Source organism: Panulirus ornatus, chromosome 3, assembly GCF_036320965.1.
Source record: "Panulirus ornatus isolate Po-2019 chromosome 3, ASM3632096v1, whole genome shotgun sequence".
NCBI lineage: Eukaryota > Metazoa > Arthropoda > Malacostraca > Decapoda > Palinuridae > Panulirus > Panulirus ornatus.
In genome coordinates this window covers 38,849,961-38,870,209 of record NC_092226.1, presented here as the reverse complement: position 1 = coordinate 38,870,209, position 20,249 = coordinate 38,849,961, and the positions used below count along the sequence as shown (strand labels likewise).

Below are 20,249 nucleotides of genomic sequence, written 5' to 3'. Positions count from 1 at the left end.
GGAAACGGTCGTCAAAACGGCTCACCATCGAGTTGCCAACGGTCACACAATAATCATGTGACGTAGCAACTTGCCGAGTACTGCGAGGTCCAGCTAGTGGTGCGGGCACACAGGCAGCCAGCTCTCGGGAGCAAAAACCAAAGTGATACCAATAGAAAAGAGAAAGTGATGTAAGGGACCACTGTCGACTCTGTCAAGTAATGATGCAGAGCTAGAACCATCCCAGATGTGAGAGCAGTTCTCCATACAAGAATCCATCAATTTTTTGCATCAACGATGCAAATGTTCGGAGGAAAAGAAATTCCGACATCCAAACAGGACTCTCAGTTTCACAGAGGCAGACTTAGCTATTTCCGTAAATCGGGTTTCTAAGATAGTGTGGATGTTGCAGTAATACCAAGTATGTTCATCGAGTCAAGAGGCGGAATTCAGAACCGTCGAAGAAGAGAGGAAAGTTGTTAGGAATTATAGATACAGAGATGGGGAGATACTGGGTCCTGGATGCGTCTGTACATATAAATGTCTGCTTCACCATCTGAATCGCTCTACGTCCAGGTGTCTGTGGGTATGTGTGTCTATCTGACACAGGTGTGTTAAACATGTCTGTCGGGGATTCACAGGAGCCTGAGTGTGTATCTTTACCTAGTTGTACTGAACGGGAAGGACGTTCTGCACTTGTCTCTGTGTGTGTGTGTGTGTGTGTGTGTGTGTGTGTGTGTGTGTGTGTGTGTTTTAAACTCCTTTTTCCGGTGTAAGTCTGCTGGTGCGTCTGTACGCCGAAGTATGTGCCGAAATATATGTTCCGGGCACTCCGTCATTTTGGGGTGTTCTTTTGATAAGATGTCTCCCTGTCAGAATGTCTGTTCAAATGTCTGCGCCAGATGTCTGAGTGTCTGTATGCCAGAGTTTCATGGGCGTCATGTTTGTCTGTTTATCAAAAACCTACATGTATCAGACTGTCCTCGTGACAAGTTGTTAAGGCTCAAGTGTGTCTGTGAGCAAGTGGTTCTGAGTGTCTGTTCTGAGTGTCTGTATATATGACTTCCAGTTTCTTTTGATCCATAATGTCAGGGTGTGATCGTGCCCTGAGGTGTACGTGCAGGAATCTGTGTGTGTGTGTGTGTGTGTGTGTGTGTGTGTGTGTGTGTGTGTGTGGAGGTGTCTGCGTACTGCAGCATCTGTACATGTTCTTTTATATTTCTAGGACGTTTGCATATTTATATATATATATATATATATATATATATATATATATATATATATATATATATATATATATATATATATATATATATATATATATTATAGGTTGTCTATGTGTAAACAGGGAGGGGGGTTGTGAGTGTGTGTATGTGTGTGAGCCTCGGTGTCTCTGTACTGTCTGTTTTTTTTTCTTTTGCTGGGGACGTGTGCGTCTGATGGTCTGTTAGAACCATGTGCACGTATAGTTGTCTGTATATTAGGAAGATGTGCATGTCTGGTTGTCTGTGTGTTAGGAAGACGTGCATTTTTGGCACTCCGTGTGATAGGAACATGTGCGTTTTTGGTTGTTTGAGTGTTAGAAACATACTCGTGTCTGGCTGTGTGTGTGTGGTGGGTCGTCCTATACATCAGGCAGTCTGTGTTGTGTCTCGGCTCTCTGTGCGTTCAAGTGTCTTGAGACGAGGTTCCTTTATTCACCAGTGGCACGCCATCTGGACAGTAAAATGGCGCTTGGCACACAACAGAGATGAAGATTGTACCCACCTGGCACACGGCATACCTGCCTCTTGTAGAAAGATGAATCAATACACTACATGAACATAAATCTACACAGGTCTACGAAGGATGTCATCAAAAGTACTGATCCAGGAGATGTGAAATGGAGAGCCGAGTTAATTACTAGTTATTGCTTTGAGGTTAACAATGACAACTATCATGTTCGCGGGAGGTCGTTAGTGTGCGGTACTCGCTGACCTACATACTCTGACGAAGGTCTTTTCCAGGCTGCTGGAACCAGACGGACTATTCCAGGGCTGGTGCTGGATCTCGGTCCGAGATACTGAGAAACGCCTTTTGATAACAAAATCTACATACACAGCCACGGACATGATATTAGTACAGCTGCATATCAGAAAGCGCAGTGATCATCCAATGTTAGAGCACTGCGCAGAGAGAGAGAGAGAGAGAGAGAGAGAGAGAGAGAGAGAGAGAGAGAGAGAGAGAGAGAGAGAGAGAGAGAGAGAGAGAGAGAGTTGGGGACAGCAGGTGCAACTGTGCCGGGATATAAATGTAAAAATTCAGGCTTACTATTTTTGGTGGGGTCACGTTGCATGGGAGGCATGACCTTGCACCTCGGCCAGTGACCACAGGTCAAGTGCCACCTTACATATTACGCTGCTGGGGGAGGAGCTAGTTTGGTAATTTACGACATGTGTCAACTTCAAAGTGATTTATGTACAACTACTTACAAAGTATTTACGTGAACTGTTATATGGGGCAAATCTCTTGTAAAAATATACGTTGATGAGGGCTTTAGGTTGTACGAATAAAGAAAATTTAGTCCAGAAGAAATTATGAACAACATATCGTTGGTACTGGAAAAAGAATAAAGGACAAAAATACTTCGAATAACTTGACAGCTTTCTGAAGTCAGTAGAGCAACGGTAGAAGATGCACTTTACAGGGAACAAATATTCTTGGTTGGAAGCAAGATCCATCAACAGACGCTTGGATGACGGGGTCAGGTCAAGGTCAAGCCATTCTAACCGTGGGTCGAACCGTCGTGTTCAAGGGTCGTCCAGTCAAGCTAAATGTGTTGAAGGTGACCGATCTGCTGTCGTCATAACGTTCGAAAACGGTATGTAGGGAATGCCGAAGAGGGAATCTACTCCTGTATTCCATCAATGTGTCATTAGATATGCCAGGATCAGACACAAACAATAGCCACATTAGCTCACATTTGACACTATAGCTGTCATGCATAATGCATCTTACAGCTGAGCCCCTTATCTACAAAACACCCCTGACCGCTTCACTTGCCCAAGTTCAGCCTTCTAATTGCACCTCACCCCCTATATTCCACATCATTCCAATTTGCTCTGTTCCATGCACGCTTCATTCGCTCCTGCATGTTCAGACCCTGAGCCCTCGAAGCAGGGCATCTTATGAGAAAGTTTCACCAGTGAGACAAATTCTCAGAAGGGCCCATTCATATGCGTGGAGAAAAATAATAGCTATCATGACGACAGAAAGCTCAAGGAATATTTCAACTCATTGTTATACCTAAAGGGCCTCAAACTGCTTAGTTTCTTGGGATGGAAATGGCTTTTTGCTCTTGCGCACTGGGAGGGAAGGAAGGGCCTACTGAGGAAATTGTCCAGTTCCTCAGTATGTTAAAAGATGTCCTACCTTGAAGCATCTGTCACTCCCTCCTTCCACCTCTTCTTCAGTGTCTCCTTTTCCTTGATCCCTACACTTTCGACATGGACGTCCTCTTACTTATCCTCTCCTCACTTAACCTTTCCGTATGTCTAAACCAATTCAGCACACACACTGCAGCTCTCTCACACGGGTTCTTCTCACTTCCTCACCTCCCTCTTACCCTACCATTTCTTGTACAATCTACTCCTCTCACATCACATGTTATCCTAGAACATTTCATTTCCAACACATCCATATGATTCTACGTTTTATCAAAAAAGGCCCACGCCTCGCATCCATACAACGCCGTCGGGGCTACTATATCATCAAATATCTTTAACATCATAGACCACTTTTTCAACACTCCTTAACGTGCCCAGTGAATGTTGGTTTACGGCAGGGGTGCGTGATGTCTCCATGGTTGTTTAATTTGTTTATGGATGGGGTTGTTAGGGAGGTGAATGCAAGAGTTTTGGAAAGAGGGGCAAGTATGCAGTCTGTTGTCGATGAGAGAGCTTGGGAAGTGAGTCAGTTGTTGTTCGCTGATAATACAGCGCTGGTGGCTGATTCACGTGAGAAACTGCAGAAGCTGGTGACTGAGTTTGGTAAAGCGTGTGAAAGAAGAAAGCTGAGAGTAAATGTGAATAAGGGCAAGTTTATTAGGTACAGTAGGGTTGAGGGACAAGTCAATTGGGAGGTAAGTTTGAATGGAGAAAAACTGGAGGAAGTGAAGTGTTTTAGATATCTGGGAGTGGATTTGGCAGCGGATGGAACCATGGAAGCGGAAGTGAATCATAGGGTGGGGGAGGGGGCGAAAGTTCTGAGAGCGTTGAAAAATGTGTGGAAGTTGAGAACGTTATCTTGGAAAGCAAAAATGGGTATGTTTGAAGGAATAGTGGTTCTAACAATGTTATGTGGTTGCGAGGCGTGGGCTATAGATAGAGTGTGCGGAGGAGGGTGGATGTGCTGGAAATGAGATGTTTGAGGACAATATGTGGTGTGAGGTGGTTTGGTCAAGTAAGTAATGAAAGGGTAAGAGAGATGTGTGGTAATAAAAAGAGTGCGGTTGAGAGAGCAGAAGAGGGTGTTTTGAAATGGTTTGGTCACCTAGAGAGAATGAGTGAGGAAAGATTGACAAAGAGAATATATGTGTCAGAGGTGGAGGGAACGAGGAGAAGTGAGAGACCAAATTGGAGGTGGAAAGATGGAGTGAAAAAAATTTTGAGTGATCGGGGACTGAACATGCAGGAGGGTGAAAAGCGTGCAAGGAATAGAGTGAATTGGAACGATGTGGTATACCGGAGTCGACGTGCTGTCAATGGATTCAACCAGGGCATGTGAAGCGCCTGGGGTAAACCATGGAAAGTTTTGTGGGGCCTGGATGTGGAATGGGAGCTGTGGTTTCGGTGCATTACACAGGTCAGCTAGAGACTGAGTGTGAACGAATGTGGACTCTGTTGTCTTTTCCTAGCGCTACCTCGCGCACATCTGGGGGGAGGGGGATTTCATTTCATGTGTGGCGGGTTGGCGACCGGAATGAATAAGGGCAAACAGTATGAATTATGTACGTGTATATATGTATATGTCTGTGTGTGTATATATATGTATACGTTGAGATGTATAGGTATGTATATGTGCGTGTGTGGACGTGTATGTATATACATGTGTATGTGCGTGGGTTGGGCCATTCTTTCATCTGTTTCCTTGCGCTACCTCGCTAACGCGGGAGACAGCGACAAAGTATAACAAATAAAAATAGATACAAATATAAATAAATAAATAAATAAATATATATATATATATATATATATATATATATATATATATATATATATATATATATATATATATATATATATATATTACTTGATCATAGTTTTCCACGTTAGCGAGGTAGCACCAGGAACAGACGAAAAAGTCCTCATCCACTTACATCCATTCTAAAGGTGCTGCCATGTGCAATGCGCCTGAACCACAGCTCCCTATCCACATTCAGGCCTCACACACGTTTCCATGGTTGACCTTGGACGCTTCACATGCTCTGGTTAAGTCTACTGACAGCATTTCGACCCCAATATGTCACATCGCTCCAGTTCACTCTGTCCCGTGTTTGCCTTTTACTCTCCTGCATGTTCAGGCCCCGATCGCTCAAAATCTTTTTCACTCCACCTCCAATTTAGTCTCCTGGTTCCCCATGTTCCCTCCACTTCTGGCACATATATATCCTCTTTGTCAGCTTCTGCTCACGTGTCCAAACCATTGCAGCCCACCCTCTTCTGCTCTCTCAACCACGCTGTTTTTATTACCACACACCACTCTTACCTTTTCATTACTTACTCGATCAAACCTCCTCACACATTTCAGTTCCATCACATCCACTTTTCCCCGCAAAACCTTTTCTATAGCCATTTCTATAGCCCATGCTTCGAGAATGCGACGAGAATGAATAAGGCCCTGCACAGTATGAATTATGTACATGTGTATATATGTATATGTCTGTCTGTATATATATATGAGTACCTTGAGATGTATAGGTATGTATATGTGCGTGTGTGGACATGTATGTGTTTGTATGTTTATGTGGGTGGGTTGGGCAATTCTTTCGTCTGTTTCCTTGCGCTACCTCGCTATAATAAATAAATAATATATATATATATATATATATATATATATATATATATATATATATATATATATATATATATATATATATATATATATATATATATATATATATATATGTCAGTTGTACAGTATAATATTTGAACCGTAACGTGAAAAACACCTCATAATGTGTCAGACCAAGTCAGCAAAGGCGAAGTCTTAATGCCTGCAGGTACAATCTGTCAGAAAACGTGAAGGCGTACAATAATGAAATCTATTAATGCAATCTGAGGGAGCATTTTGGAGCATATCATTAGCAAACTGCCGTTACCATCAGGCACCGATATTGGCATTACGAAAAAAATGATAGACATGCCATTAAAGAAATGACACTACAATATATGCATCAGGAAGAAATATCAAACTTTATCCAACGTTTGCAAAAATCAGCCGTTTTCTAGAAACAATGCACTGAGGCCACAGACCACTTTCCACAACTAGGCCCAACAGACCTTTTCATGGCTTACTCCAGACGCTTCACATGCTCGGGCTCAGTCCAATGACAACACGTCGATCCCAGTATACCACTCGTTCCAATTCTTATCATATGGAAGAGCTTTTTGAAGAGCTTTTGTGTTAACAAGATTGAGTTTGTTAATGTTGGAGTATTCAACCATTCCTGTGTCCTGTGCTCAGCTACTTATCTTAAGCTCAAATAACTATGCACAATACGATTAGTTAAAGAAAACCTTCACGTCTCTAAAACTTCCGAAGAACTTATAATATAACACTTTTGGGATTCCGTAATTCTTGATTTACGGAAAAAGAATGGAGTGTTACTTGTGTTTGTAACCATAAGCGAAGTAAAGTTGGTATATGGCCGATGGTTCTTATTGTGACAAATGTTGGACACCGATATAAGCTTACGGCAGAACCTGGAGAGGTTCTGAGATGAACTGACAGCATGAGATCTGAGGGGAAGGTGACGTTAGGATGTCCGTTAAATCACACTGTTGACCTCCAATAGCGTCTGTCTCGAGAGGTTTCTATGCGTGTTCATCAAGCTGTTTGTCATTATATATGTAAAGATGTATCTGTGTTACAGACTTCCCCGCGTGATGCAGTGCATACTGACTGTGTTCAAAGGCTTCTGTCTGCTAGGCATATCTTTTTTTGGAGGGGTATGCCACGAAGGGCCAAAAAAAAAAAAGCCGGCTTTAGCAAGAACTAAACCTTCAAGTATGTGTAACTGTGAAGCTTAACTTACATTATGATCACAGATCGTCACAGAAGGTCTTCACTTCTAGTGAGAAAAAAACTTTCACGTTCTGAGATCCAGCCCTCCCGAATATCTAGCCTTCCAAGATGTTCTCCGTTAGTGAATCATAAGCAAATCTCGTGAGCCAGAGCTGTTCGCATGATGGCATGGTGACCTGCACTTGGCTCTCAGCGCGAGCACAGACGGCAGTCACGGGAAGTTAGTGATGGAAAGATGGTATGATTTCCTGTTGTTGTCAGCCTGTCCACACCCCTCAAATCGTGGCTCTCCAAACATATGTACACATGAGCCTCCGTGATGCGGGGGTTGGCCTCCAGAACCAAGTATCTCACAAATTCGTGCCTGAGCCAGACGCTTCTCCTCTAGTGCCTCAGAGAAGCGATGACAACCTCTTCTCAAGCGCTTCTAGAACTGCTGGTCAAGGCTGCCAGCCTCTCCTATGGCACCAGTGACCATGGCTACCAGGCCTTCACATTATTCCCTGATCGATGCTGCTTCTCCTTCCTCCATTGATCATGGTCGGCCATTAATTCAGCTGTCCCTGACAATGGCTTCCGACTATGCCATTTATCACAGCTACGAACTGATTCACTGTCACCCCCATCCATGGTCGGCAATTCTCTACTGACCATGGCCACTGGCCCTTCTACCGAACATGTTTGCCAGTCTCTCTACAAACGGTAATCATCAGCTCCTCCACTGACTAAGACAACCGTCTCCTGCATCAACCATGGCTACCAACTCTACCATTATCCATGGCTGCCTGCCGACCGCCCCTCCAGCTATGGCTGCCAAGTCCTTCACTCACTATGGTTATTGATCTCTTCAAAACCATGGCTACCAACCCTTCTTGCCATCAACGGCTGCCAGCACCCCTCTCGCTAGCTATGATTCTAATAACCAACCATGGATACCAAAACCCCTCCACTGGCCATGACTGCAAATTCCTTCGCTGACGGGAAGATGGCAGCAACATCACAACGGAGAGAAAGGGATGAGTGTAGAGAGGTGCTGCCTGTTGTATCAGTGGAGAGACAGGCGGACGAAGGAAATAACTTACAACCCCTGTACATCACCCAAGCTTTTAGGAAGCAGATTCCATCATGATGATCACGTAGGGCGTGGTTATGCCCAACATATTTACATCATAACAGGGGAAAAATCGGTGGCCCGAAACTGAGCTGAGGGAAGAGAGTGACATAGTCAGGGGACATTTGTCCATATGTCGAAGCTACTTTTATATCTCAAGTTTCATTTTCAATATATATTTCATAAGTTTACATGTTGATGAATGAATTTCAAATACATGTCAAGTTTACACATCACTTTTATACAGTGATGTGGTCAAGTCTGACATAAGAGTGGTGACAAAATGGCGCAAAGAAAACCACCCATGAAACTGACCTGTGCCATATCTATCATTTTGTGTGTGTATCAGCTTTAACAGATTAGATTGGAATTGGCTTAACTACGTGCATGTCACCATTTTTGAAGGTACTATTACTGTATATATAGATTTCAATATGTTCAACGTCTACATCCATTCTTTTTTTTCAGTATGTTCATCTGCTTTCTTTCGGGACAAAAACGTGTGAAGGATAAGCCAGCACACTGTTAGTTGCATACGAAGTGAAAACAATGGAGAGAAAGTGCATGATCTGTGTGGGGTCAGGCGGTGACCCCCTCTCAGTGGCGAGCACCAAGTCACTGGAGATTATCAAATCATCTTGCGAAGACTGGGCCAATCTTTGCAAAATGACAGGTTTGCTGATGAAATGAAATACCTTTACCACAAAAAGAATTATTAAGCTCTACGTCACCTGGGTCTTCGATCCCGAACTCAGACGAATGAAAACAACATAACTTCTTCACCAGCAGACACGACACGAGGGAGACCCAGAGTTCAGCCAGTCATCAAAAACAAGAGAAAAAACATTCGACCAGGACATGTGTGTGCGAGGTCGACCATGACATGTATGTGAGAGGTCGACCAGGACGTGTGTGTGTGTGTGTGTGTGTGTGTGTGTGTGTATGTGTGTGTGTGTGTGTGTTTGTGTGAGGTATGTCAAAGTACCGACAAAACTGCTGTACACAGTGTTGCCTCTGGTGACATGGGAAAGACATTTTTAGCAACTAAGTCGTCGAGTAAAAGTTACCAAATCCGGGCTATGCTTGCTCCTCTGTTATCGTGTTAGGGAAGCCTGGGCACAAAATATGAAGTATCACAGTCGCTATTTAAGAAAAGGATTCACAAGCTATCAAGTTAACCACATCTTTTGATGGCCTCATTTCAGAGCGAAGTGATGTTGGTGAAGATGTTTGTTATTTAAAAATAGCTTATATAGAACTGTATCGTATCACAGATAACAGTAAATCGGCCTTTCCAATCACTGATATGAACGCCATCCACGAAACCTATGAATCTCTTCTTGGTGTGGCAATCAACTCTAAAACTAATTACAAACAGCACATGAAAAACATCAGGCTTCAGGCTAAACAAAAGATACATTTTACAAAGCGTGTGACAAAGCCAGAAACAGTCTGCACTTCAGAAAACAAAGGAGAACTTAAATGGCTCAGTTTTATGAAGGTGCTGAAGTGAAAGATGAGGTGGAAGTCTTTCACAGGGCATCTCCGATTACTCGTACAGAAATATCAGAAACGAAGGATTGGAATAATCCTAGAACATTCCGTGAACTCAGTTCCCCAGGGAAGCTACAGCAGTGAAGTGGATGACTTCATATCTGCCCACACACTGATCTCAGCGTAACATGAGATTAGCAAACGGATACATCAATTAGAAATCTTATCAGCATATCATCCCTTCATTCAGAGCAAGGTTTCCCGATCATCTATAAGAAAAAAGCGAATCTCAGGTGACCAATACAACCCCACTAACTGTGGGCCTAGATCTTACAAAGTATTGGGATTATATGGCTGGGTCTGCAGTACAAACACACAATGACCTGCGGGTCGTAATAACAATATTCCATGGGGATAACAACAAGAACGGCCCTGGCCATCATATTCGACACAGGACAATTCACAAGGTGTATACACACAGCCGTAAAACGTAATATGAGGCCCTAATTGCTATTGATTTTATTGAATGAGGATGTGATGCAGGTTCACTGCATTGGGCTGACTTGCAAAGAAGGAAGATGAGAATTCCTGTGCTTGGTTGTGTTCTGAATCTGGCCTTGAGTTTTCAAGACAATGCCATAAAGAAGTCCTCAGAAATGTCATGACTTTCATACTATTTCTCACACAGACGACAAACTCGACGCTCTAAAGTGAATATTCGCTCATGATGAACAGGTGACTCAGTTACATATGGTTAATTATGCCCTGAGTGGGAAGTAGCTCTGGTGACGGGTACAGGCAGAGGTAATACAAAAGTTATAGACTGCATGAAGGAAGCAGATAATACCCAGGAAGCACTAGATAATAACCAGAAGGTACTACATTATTAAAATCCAACCAAATGGTAATGAATTGACATAGAGAAACATGCGAAATCAGTTTCAAGGAAAAAAAATAATTACAGAACACACTCAAAAATGATCAGCCACTCACGGCGCGATTGAACTTGATCCTCCTCCAGGCAGTGTTGTGACAACACAAGTGGTATTGTACAAGTAGAACCTTTGAAGATAACCCAAGTCTTCCATACGGCCAACACTCAACTCAATGAGAGATGACAAAACACCTGTGTGGAATGCTGACACTGTGGCTCCACTGTGCAGGAGCAGTTCCACAGAATGAAACAAAAATACTGATGGAGAAAGACAAACAGATCTATCATAACTTTAAATGATGATTCCTATGACCGTGCAGTCAAGCTACATGAGAGTACAGTCAAGGTATATGACCGTGCAATTTGTCTCATGTCGACCAGAGTAATAAATATGAAAAGTGAGCTTGCCTTTCCCACGATCATTGACTTTACTTAAAGCCTTAATGCAGTTTTTAGTGCCAAGTATCTCAGAAAACCCGCATCCTCCACCAATCTTGCACAACATCTACCACAAGTCTTTAACGACGGTAATTCCCGCCATGAATAACCCACTATCATTCATCATGTGTATCGTAGGTGGCTCTACCTCAGCCGATTCCAGGTAGAGCCACTATGTGAACTAACACCAGTAGCTCTTGCACCAGTATCCTTAAAACCTTGGCACATAAGACCTCTCCAAGTTGATGACGTAGATTGCCATCAGAGCAGCTCAGTCCTTTATGTGTGACTAATGCGACTAACATGTGAACAACGAGATAATGTGCAGACCACCATACTTGAAAATACATTGCTTATATGTACTGATGGATCTTTGCGGAATACAGTAAGGCCGGCGCTGCCTGGACTGTTTACACCAATAACAACCTTTTTTCACTCTCAGCAAGCAAATCTTAGCTCTTGGTCCAGGTCTACCCACTGCGAACTCTTCAGTATTCTTACGGCAATACGATATGTCGTCCCCTCCCAAGCACATGCTGTCATCCTCTCTGACTCCAAACCAGCTCTTGCGACACCCTGGAGGGAATTCTCTGCTGCGAAGTGTTCCATCAATCATTCACTCTGCGCTTGGAGAAGCCGATTACAGTGGTTTACGCACTAAATTCCTATGAAAACCTTCACATGTCGGACATAAGCGTCATGTAGATAATCTCGTTAAACATATCTGTTTGCTCTCGGGCCCGCTACATCAGACTTAGTTCGCGCTGACTAAACCTCATTTGCCTGCGAGGAAGGAAACCTCTTGAAGACCATGAAAGACCAAGTATCTGCAGTATCTAAGGCTAAAGAGGCATCTGTATGAAAGGCAACGGACCCACAACACATAATGTGATATTGTAGCTGTCAGAATACGTCTAGAATACAGATACATGTAGCAAGTCGTGAGACACCATGATCCTGAACATTCCAAATGCCGACTCTGTTCTGCACCTGATGAACACAGACTGGAACACTATATTAGCAAATATCCCAATATCAGTGATCTTAAACCTCAAGGCTCACTGCTTCGACAGCTTTGTCACTGCTTTGTTGACAGCAATATCCTTGAAGACATTGACACTATATCCAAAATTCTCCATCCCTGAACTATCTAAACACCTGAGTAACCAGGCTCACTACAAACACGTTCTGTAACTACACTGTCCAATGTACCTTGAGCCTCTTTGCATTACTGTTAATGTTAACAGCAGCCCAGCGCCAGTATATTCTGTAACTGTATACCCGACATATAACGTACCTTTGACCTCTCATACTCCAATGTTAAGGAGTTAACAACTGTACGCTACACTGTGTCCAGTTCCAGACAAACAACTCAGTGTATAAATAATTTGTTCGTGTACACACGGTAATTCGAATGTTAATATGATGTTCTGTGTATGTATGGCATATCTTGAAGTTGTTTTATGTTACACAGATATTGTTACCTATGTCGCTGTCAGCATCAATTACTGTCCTGTAAATCTATATCACGTAATTGATGTTTCCTTGCCCTCCCTTCCTGTAGACGGGAAGGGGGGACCCCCTTTGGATCTCTGGGCCCCACTCGGACCCATCTGTCACCCCCCTATGTTGGTGTACTGTACCCAATGTACGCTCTATACTGGCCTCCACCTACTCCTAGATATGTGCCATTCACCCATACTCACTGAAATGCTTTATATATAAATATCTTGGCAATAAATATTCTAACTCAAAAATTCAAAAAATGCAGTGAACTTCACACAGTAACATTTACTGAGGTTTACACTTTGAGGTGGTGCCCTTCGATGAGGAGAGAACGAGGGTTGCACCTTCGTCAAGTAGGCGATGCCTTTGCCATCTGTAAAGGTTACATACAGACTATATTCCACATTTTGCAAGATTCATAAATGAATCTTCATATCCTGCCCTGCATAACAATAAATAGTGTATTTTAGATACACAATATTATTCCAATGATATTCTAATATATGTTAAAGCTTGATAGGAAACGTGTGAGCAACCCAACAGCAAGAAAAGTGAAAACAACATTACTGGTTTTCATCCCTGGACTGTGTTACATGAAATACCTTTCAACAGTATCATGGTATTGTGGTGGGAACTTGGTGAATGTTTGTACATTTTACGACTGAATCATAAGATTGTAAAACCAGAGTAAAACGGTTTCTAAAATATTCTCAAGTTTCATTTTAATCGATGTAATTCAAAGAAGCAAAAACAGTTGATGAAAAAAGAACTGACTTGGCAACATTGATAAAGCAAATGATGAATGCCAGGCTTAGTAACATATGGAAGAGACTGCGTCTATGCGTCCTATGCATCTTACGAGGTTACTGCTTCTCCATTCTAGGAGGGTGCACAGGTCAGAACTGAGATTGGTAATATATTTAGTATGAGAAAGACCGAGTCGGTCACTATAAAGTTCGTCCTATGTCCCTTGTGATTTCAAGTTTTTTTATGATGAAGGCTCCAGTCAAGGCCGGGCCTTAATTGAAACATAGAGTTATGAAACGGAAAAAGAAAATGCAAGGGAAATTTTTTCTAAAATTTGGAGAAAATGAAAAACCTGCCTTTTGAAATGTGCCAGGTCATAGTTATTGGGAAAGACATGAGAAGCTAGAGAGTTCCAAAGCTTCGACGTGTAGGGAAAGAAGCAGGTATCAAAACGGTTCATCCTTGAATTTCTGATGGCCACACAATAATCATGTGACGCAGCAGCTTGCCGAGTACTGCGTGGTCTAGCTAGTACACAAGCAGCCAGCTCTCGGGAGCATAAACCAAAGCAATATCTAAAGACGAGGGAAAGTGAACCAACATTGCGGCATTGGGCAAGGGGGTCAAGTTTGGAAGTTAGCCTGGAACAGTTTATAAGTCGGACCGCTTTCGACTCTGTCAAATAAGGATGCAGAGCTAGAACCATCCCAAATGTGAAAGCAGTATCCCACACAAGGACGAATCAATCCCTTGAATAAACAGAGCAACTGTTCAGAAGACAAGTTGCGACATCTAAACAGGACAACCAGTTTCTTAGAGGGTTTCCAAGAAAGAGTGGATGTTACATAACACTCTTGTGTAACGCTATCTAATTCTCTTTGAAAGTCAAGGTGTCTTTCACCAAAGGGCATTGCTGAGTCCCACTTGCAATCAATATCACTGAAGAATTCTAGCAAATTTTCTGAAAAGATCTTTTGCTGCGGAAACCAATCTGGTTATGTGGTACTATCTAGATCATCTTCCAGAAATCAACACAATTTTGTCATCATTTTTTTCTATCGTTTTACCTAGTACTGGCGTGAGGCTAGTAGGCGATTCAAGACCCATTTCATATCTCTCTTTTTATATACAAGTTGTCATTCGCCAGTTTCCATTCATTTCGCGCCTTGCCCTCCGATAATGATGCATTGAATATTTTCGTTATGGGAAATATTACCTGTCATGAAACCTCCTTCAGTAACCTTGGGGTTCAGGTTATCCGGGTCGATGGAGTTGGCTGGGGGTAGTTGTTCCAAGTAATCGAGTACTGTATAACGATGAATTCGCCTTGCCTTTATCTTTATCAGTCCCTGAGGAAATTATTAGTGCTTACATGATTTTTCCTCGATGGAGACGGAGGATATATTTTCTGTGAATGCCATTTGCATGTCATCATCAGTGACCTTACCATGCTCTGTTATTAACCTTCTCATCGTAAATTTTTACATTTTTTCTTTGTTCTACATATTTGAAGAATTTCTTATGACCTTTCAATACTCCCTTTGTATTATTAAAAGTTCCTATTTTGATCGCTTCCGATTAGCCTTAATTCTTCATATATCTTTTCTCTTTTGGTGATAGAATTCTCTTGTTTTGTTCGTCATTCATGATGGTTCTACGTTTGTACTGTCATTCTTCACAAACCTTGGTGCGTCTTTACTCTCGATAATCAGTAATCTTATCTTAAAAATATTCCACACGTCTTCAACTGTATTTGTATCAAGGAGTTTCATCAAGTTATGATTTCTATTTTTCTTCCTTATTTTCTCAAGAGTTTGCTCGTCTGTGATGTAGGATCAGAAGTTTGTTGTCATTAAGTGAAGGCGTTATTAGCCTCCACTGTCCTTAACGACTCCACTCAGGAAGATTTGGTAAATATATTCTTCCTCACCGGAGCCACAGGAGCGGCGACCAGCGACCTAGTTTCTTTCGTTAGTTTCTTTAATCTAATCTTCTCCTCTTTCACTTTCCTGGGTCCAGCAGAGGAGCGCGGGTCCCTGTCATGATTACCATGTGAGTCGGTGTCCGGGGATTCGTCTTGAGTCGCGGAAAGTGGTTCAGCAACTCGTGGCGTCCAAGTATAGGATTTCTCGGGTTTGTGAATCTGGTGAGTCTCCTTCACCCTCTTCCCTGCCTCACCATATCAAATGTTCTCTTTGCCTTTAACTGCGCGGGGCACTGTAGGTACGAGCTTGGGTGGTTGCCCCCGCAAAGTTGTACCGTGGAGGTGCAGTTGTCACCAACGTGGTCCTCGCAACACGTTTTCCACAACAAAATGAAAGAACACAAGCCTTATTCACCGTGGCCATACCTCTGCTACGTGAAACATCGCAAGGTATGTAGCACACAGGGTCTTACAGATACCTTTATGTAACCAGATGGTTATTTCGCTGGGTAATCGTAATTTTCCAACAAGTTAAAAGTCAATAAGGAGGTTCTACGTCACTCGACGTTGCTAAATTCAGCAAGGAGTCTACCTACGACCACTTATTAGCATGTTAGTTGCTTAACAGTGTTGTCCTCACATCCATGACATCAGGACACATTATTCCCCTGCATGAACTCATGGTCCCAGGTATAAAAGGGACAACATAACATGACTGAAACTCTTTCATCTTATTGCAACTTCATTCTAAGACTTAACTTTAAAAAAAGAAAAAGGTCATCACTTGCCAGTGTCCTCACCATGTCAGTGGCTCTAGCCTGGCCGCCAACAGCCTTCGTGATCAAAAAAGGGACTGACTGAAGCCAGAGTCGTTGAACAGGTTGCAAAAAAACAGCATAAATCCGGCATTTTTCGATGAAAAGTCGATCACCACGACTTCCTGCAACGAGAATGATGGATGGCTTGGCCTCAGATTGTGTGGAGTGGTGCACCATCCCAGAGAAAGAGTACTTTCAACACATTAGCTTCCTTAATAGAAAATAAAGCAGGCAGCTGATCAGACAGTGTGTCCCACGGTAAGGCCGGACGCACGAGGCCCGGGTTGAGTTCTCTCGCGGCCACCTCTCAGTTGGGCGCCCAATTCTGTCAAACCAGTTCTCTCAAGACCTATCAATGGTCCAGCAACGCCAGAAAAACCGATGGGCTCTTAACGCCTGTAAAAACAATATTAGGAAAGGTAGATACACAATGTAATAATAACAATATCTAATAAAAGGATAGGTTAAGGAAGGGGGAATGTTTTGCAAAGCTGAAAGCTTGCCTAAGTTATAAGTCAGTAAACAGGAAAGTCCCTCATTCCCATGTCCGTCCTGTCTGACTGTACTGATGCCCAGACACATATGAGGCAAAATGGTTCGACGACGCTGGCAGCGTTAGTTGTGTGGGCGTGACTGCAAGGTCTATTGCAACGGGCCCTTGGAAGAATATGTGACCTTTTGCTGTAAAAATAACTTTCATCCACTTGCTTGGATCCTTAAAACAAGACCCAACTAGGTAACATGAGGTCACATGACGTAATTCCTGTTGTGAAGGTCAGTGTCCTCTACCTGCTCGAACCACGACTTATGACCCACCTAGGTCACAAAGGGTCATGCGACATCCATATCAGTTGCCTGATGAAATTATTACAATAGGCCTGGTTTTCTTGATGAGGTGATTACAGTAAACCTGGTATGCTTGATGAGGTGATTACAGTAAACCTGGTATGCTTGATGAGGTGATTACAGTAAACCTGGTATGCTTGATGAGGTGATTACAGTAGACCTGGTGTGCTTGATGAGGTAATTACAGTAGACCTAAGAGTCCAATCTTGGCTGTGGCAGTAATTGCCACACACTCAGGTCGTTGTAAACTGATGTGTCACTTCTAAAAGCCCAGGATTCTTACTACGGTGCTCCTGTAGCTTCAAGGCTGCGCTACATGTAGTACCAGGGAAATAATGTATGTCTGTAGCGTGACAAGTTCCTCGACGGAATTGTGCTTCTTAACGATCAGTGACGATGATACAACTTCGCCGGGGTAATCAGGTACAAGCGGAGTCCGGTAACATTTCACGTTGTTGGCAGGTACGGAGGACGTGTGTAGTGTCACTGGAGAGTGACGCTAAAAGCCCCTCCACTGTCCATGGTTGTCAATCTTCCACTAACCCTGGCTACCAACCCATGGAAGCTAACTCTCCACTGGCCATTAACTATGGCTGCCAACTGCACCATCAACCATGGCTACCAACTTTTCCATTAATCACTGCCATCATCCTTTCCATGCACCATGGCCAGCAACCCCACCATGCCTGCCAACCCTACTACACTCACTCCCTCACCACAGGATGGGACTGCAGCAATCTGTGATCACACATTAGAGCTTGTTACGATGCATTAGGCCGAAAGTGATGTTTTCCGCTGTGTGGAAAAAAAATCATAAAACTATTTCTAAAAGCAAGCCCTGGTTGTGCATGTGATGTTACCCATTTTCTGTTTCCCATTTCGTGTGGTGGGAATATCATAGTAAATTAACAAACGATATGGTGATGAGTCAGTCGCTTGTTTCCTAGGCTCGAGCACCTACGGCCCACAGTCCAATATACAACATAAAAACAGGAAATAAACGTTTAATGTGGAATTCATGTCCTGTAATAATTTGTGGAGAGGAAATTGCATGTTGATGGATAACCTTTCAGTGTAGGTGAAACAAATATGCAATGATAATATCTTTAAACATCATTCCTTGAAACTTTGTTTTTCAATAAGCGTTTGCGAGCGTTATCTTAAGCTAGCTGCTCGTAGTTAAATTCCCCGACTTTTACTCATATGCACATGTATGTTTGCTCATGAAGCTGGTCTAAGTACATCTTTAGCCTTTGATTTGGTAACGAGTCTCAATGTTCAGTTGTTCACTATATATATATTTACATCAAATCGAACACGATATTAGTTAGGATATTTACATGTTCTGAACAAGCCTTAATTGAAAGACATTGAATGGCCAAACACATCCTTACATTCTGGCAGAGTTTCTGATGACTGCACAACCCGTGTGGAACTTAACAGAATGGAGACAAGAGCAGAAGAGATGGGTCGGGAAAAGCTGAGAACAGATATGTTCAAAAACAGACTTGACAAACCTTAGTTCCAACTCCACAAATGATACTATTTGCTCCTGTTTAATTACATTTATAATCAACTTATTATTCTCAACATGTGCCTCTCTGCTTCAGCTTCACAGGTGACATTATAAGCTCATTTTTCATTAAATATGAAGTTAAAAGATACTTCTCAATAACTCATATATTTGCTATTCTACTCTTACCACTTTAATCTCGACTCTTTCAGTATCACAAACAGCCTCAAACTGATCCAACGGACTGTTGCTGTTTGAAGTCCTTTGACAGAAAAAAGAAAACAGTTTGCTATAACTGGCGCACTTCATAGAGATGGGAAAGGGTGAAAACCACAGCAATACAGAGGCTTAGAGGAAAATGGTATGTACAGAGACAGACAAAAATAGAACGTTATGTCCGAAATACAGCAACAATGTGGTTCCGGGTTCAAAGAGACGTCAGAGCAGCATCGTAAACACCTATGCACTACAGAATATAACCAAACCCACAAATGTACATTTCAAGCGGCTATTAGTGACCAGCTATGGGGTTACTTATGGTAGTTGAAACTATCAGTTCTTTATGAATGTCAGCAAAAAGTTTGGCAGTCGCGAATCAGAATCAAGTTATTCCTCAAGGTCATACAACCGGCGGCTACATGTACAAATCTTTTTATAGGCACACGTGGCTACTGGCTAGTACCATGTTACTGGTGTTCACTTCACCTCGAGAGTTCTTCGTTCCAGTATATAAAATTGAACAGTTGTTCGTCTTCACGAAGCACTGCAGATTCAGGACGGGGAAACAGATTGAATCATGTGATGCTGGCGAGAGCATCACAGAGGCGGCTGTAGCACCACATGAATACAGATTTCTTTTCCCAAGCAACTTCTTGAATAAGATGTCTCTATTTTCCTTTTGATGACAGTGGCGTCTGCATCAACAGAAGGCCCCCTCCCCCACCACCACCACCACCACCAAAGAACTTCTTGCATCAGTTGTTTCAGTTTTCTTCCGATGGCTTCAGAACTTCACCTTGTCTAAACTTCAAAACTGAATTGCTTGAGATGTAGATACCTGGACTCTAAGGCTGTCTCGTAACAAACTACATATCTTGGGAATATGTGAAAAGGGGATCGTAGAGGTGTCTCTTGGTGGCCGAATGTAAACACGTCTTTTGAGTCTGCTCACCGATTTAATGTCTCGTCGCAGCAAACTGCACCACACCTTATAAATCAGTTTGAGCAACATGATCTGTAGGATTTTCATACACTATACAGATTCAAAAATTTACCGCAGGAGGAAGCAGTTGCTCAAATACGTTGTGGTAGTAATACAACAAGAACGAAGGTCAACCAGAAACAGTCTGATGATTTCTGACATGGATGAGGTTAAAAAGAAGACAAAGGTCTGACGGGACATAACCTGGATTGAAAAAAAAGAAAGAAAATGAAAACTTTAGCGTTATACTTCAAGCACTGCGTTTGCACGATGGCAACGGCCTTCGTCTCAACAAACGGGTCCGTCATCCACGCTGGCTTGCTGTCCAGGCCAGGCCAGGGAAAACAAGAAGACGAGGTGCTTAGTAGTGTTAGTAGGTTACATGTAAAAGTCCCCCATCGTCACTTCCCCAGGGCTATACATGTAAAAGTCCCCCATCGTCACTTCCCCAGGG

The 20,249-nt window shown here is 42.7% G+C and overlaps 1 protein-coding gene across 1 annotated transcript in view; it reads right to left on the bottom strand.

Annotated features, from left to right (window-relative positions):
• LOC139762445 (extracellular serine/threonine protein CG31145) overlaps positions 1–20,249 on the bottom strand; it is a 1,101,583-nt gene that overhangs the window by 1,042,564 nt on the left and 38,770 nt on the right. The window lies entirely within an intron of this gene.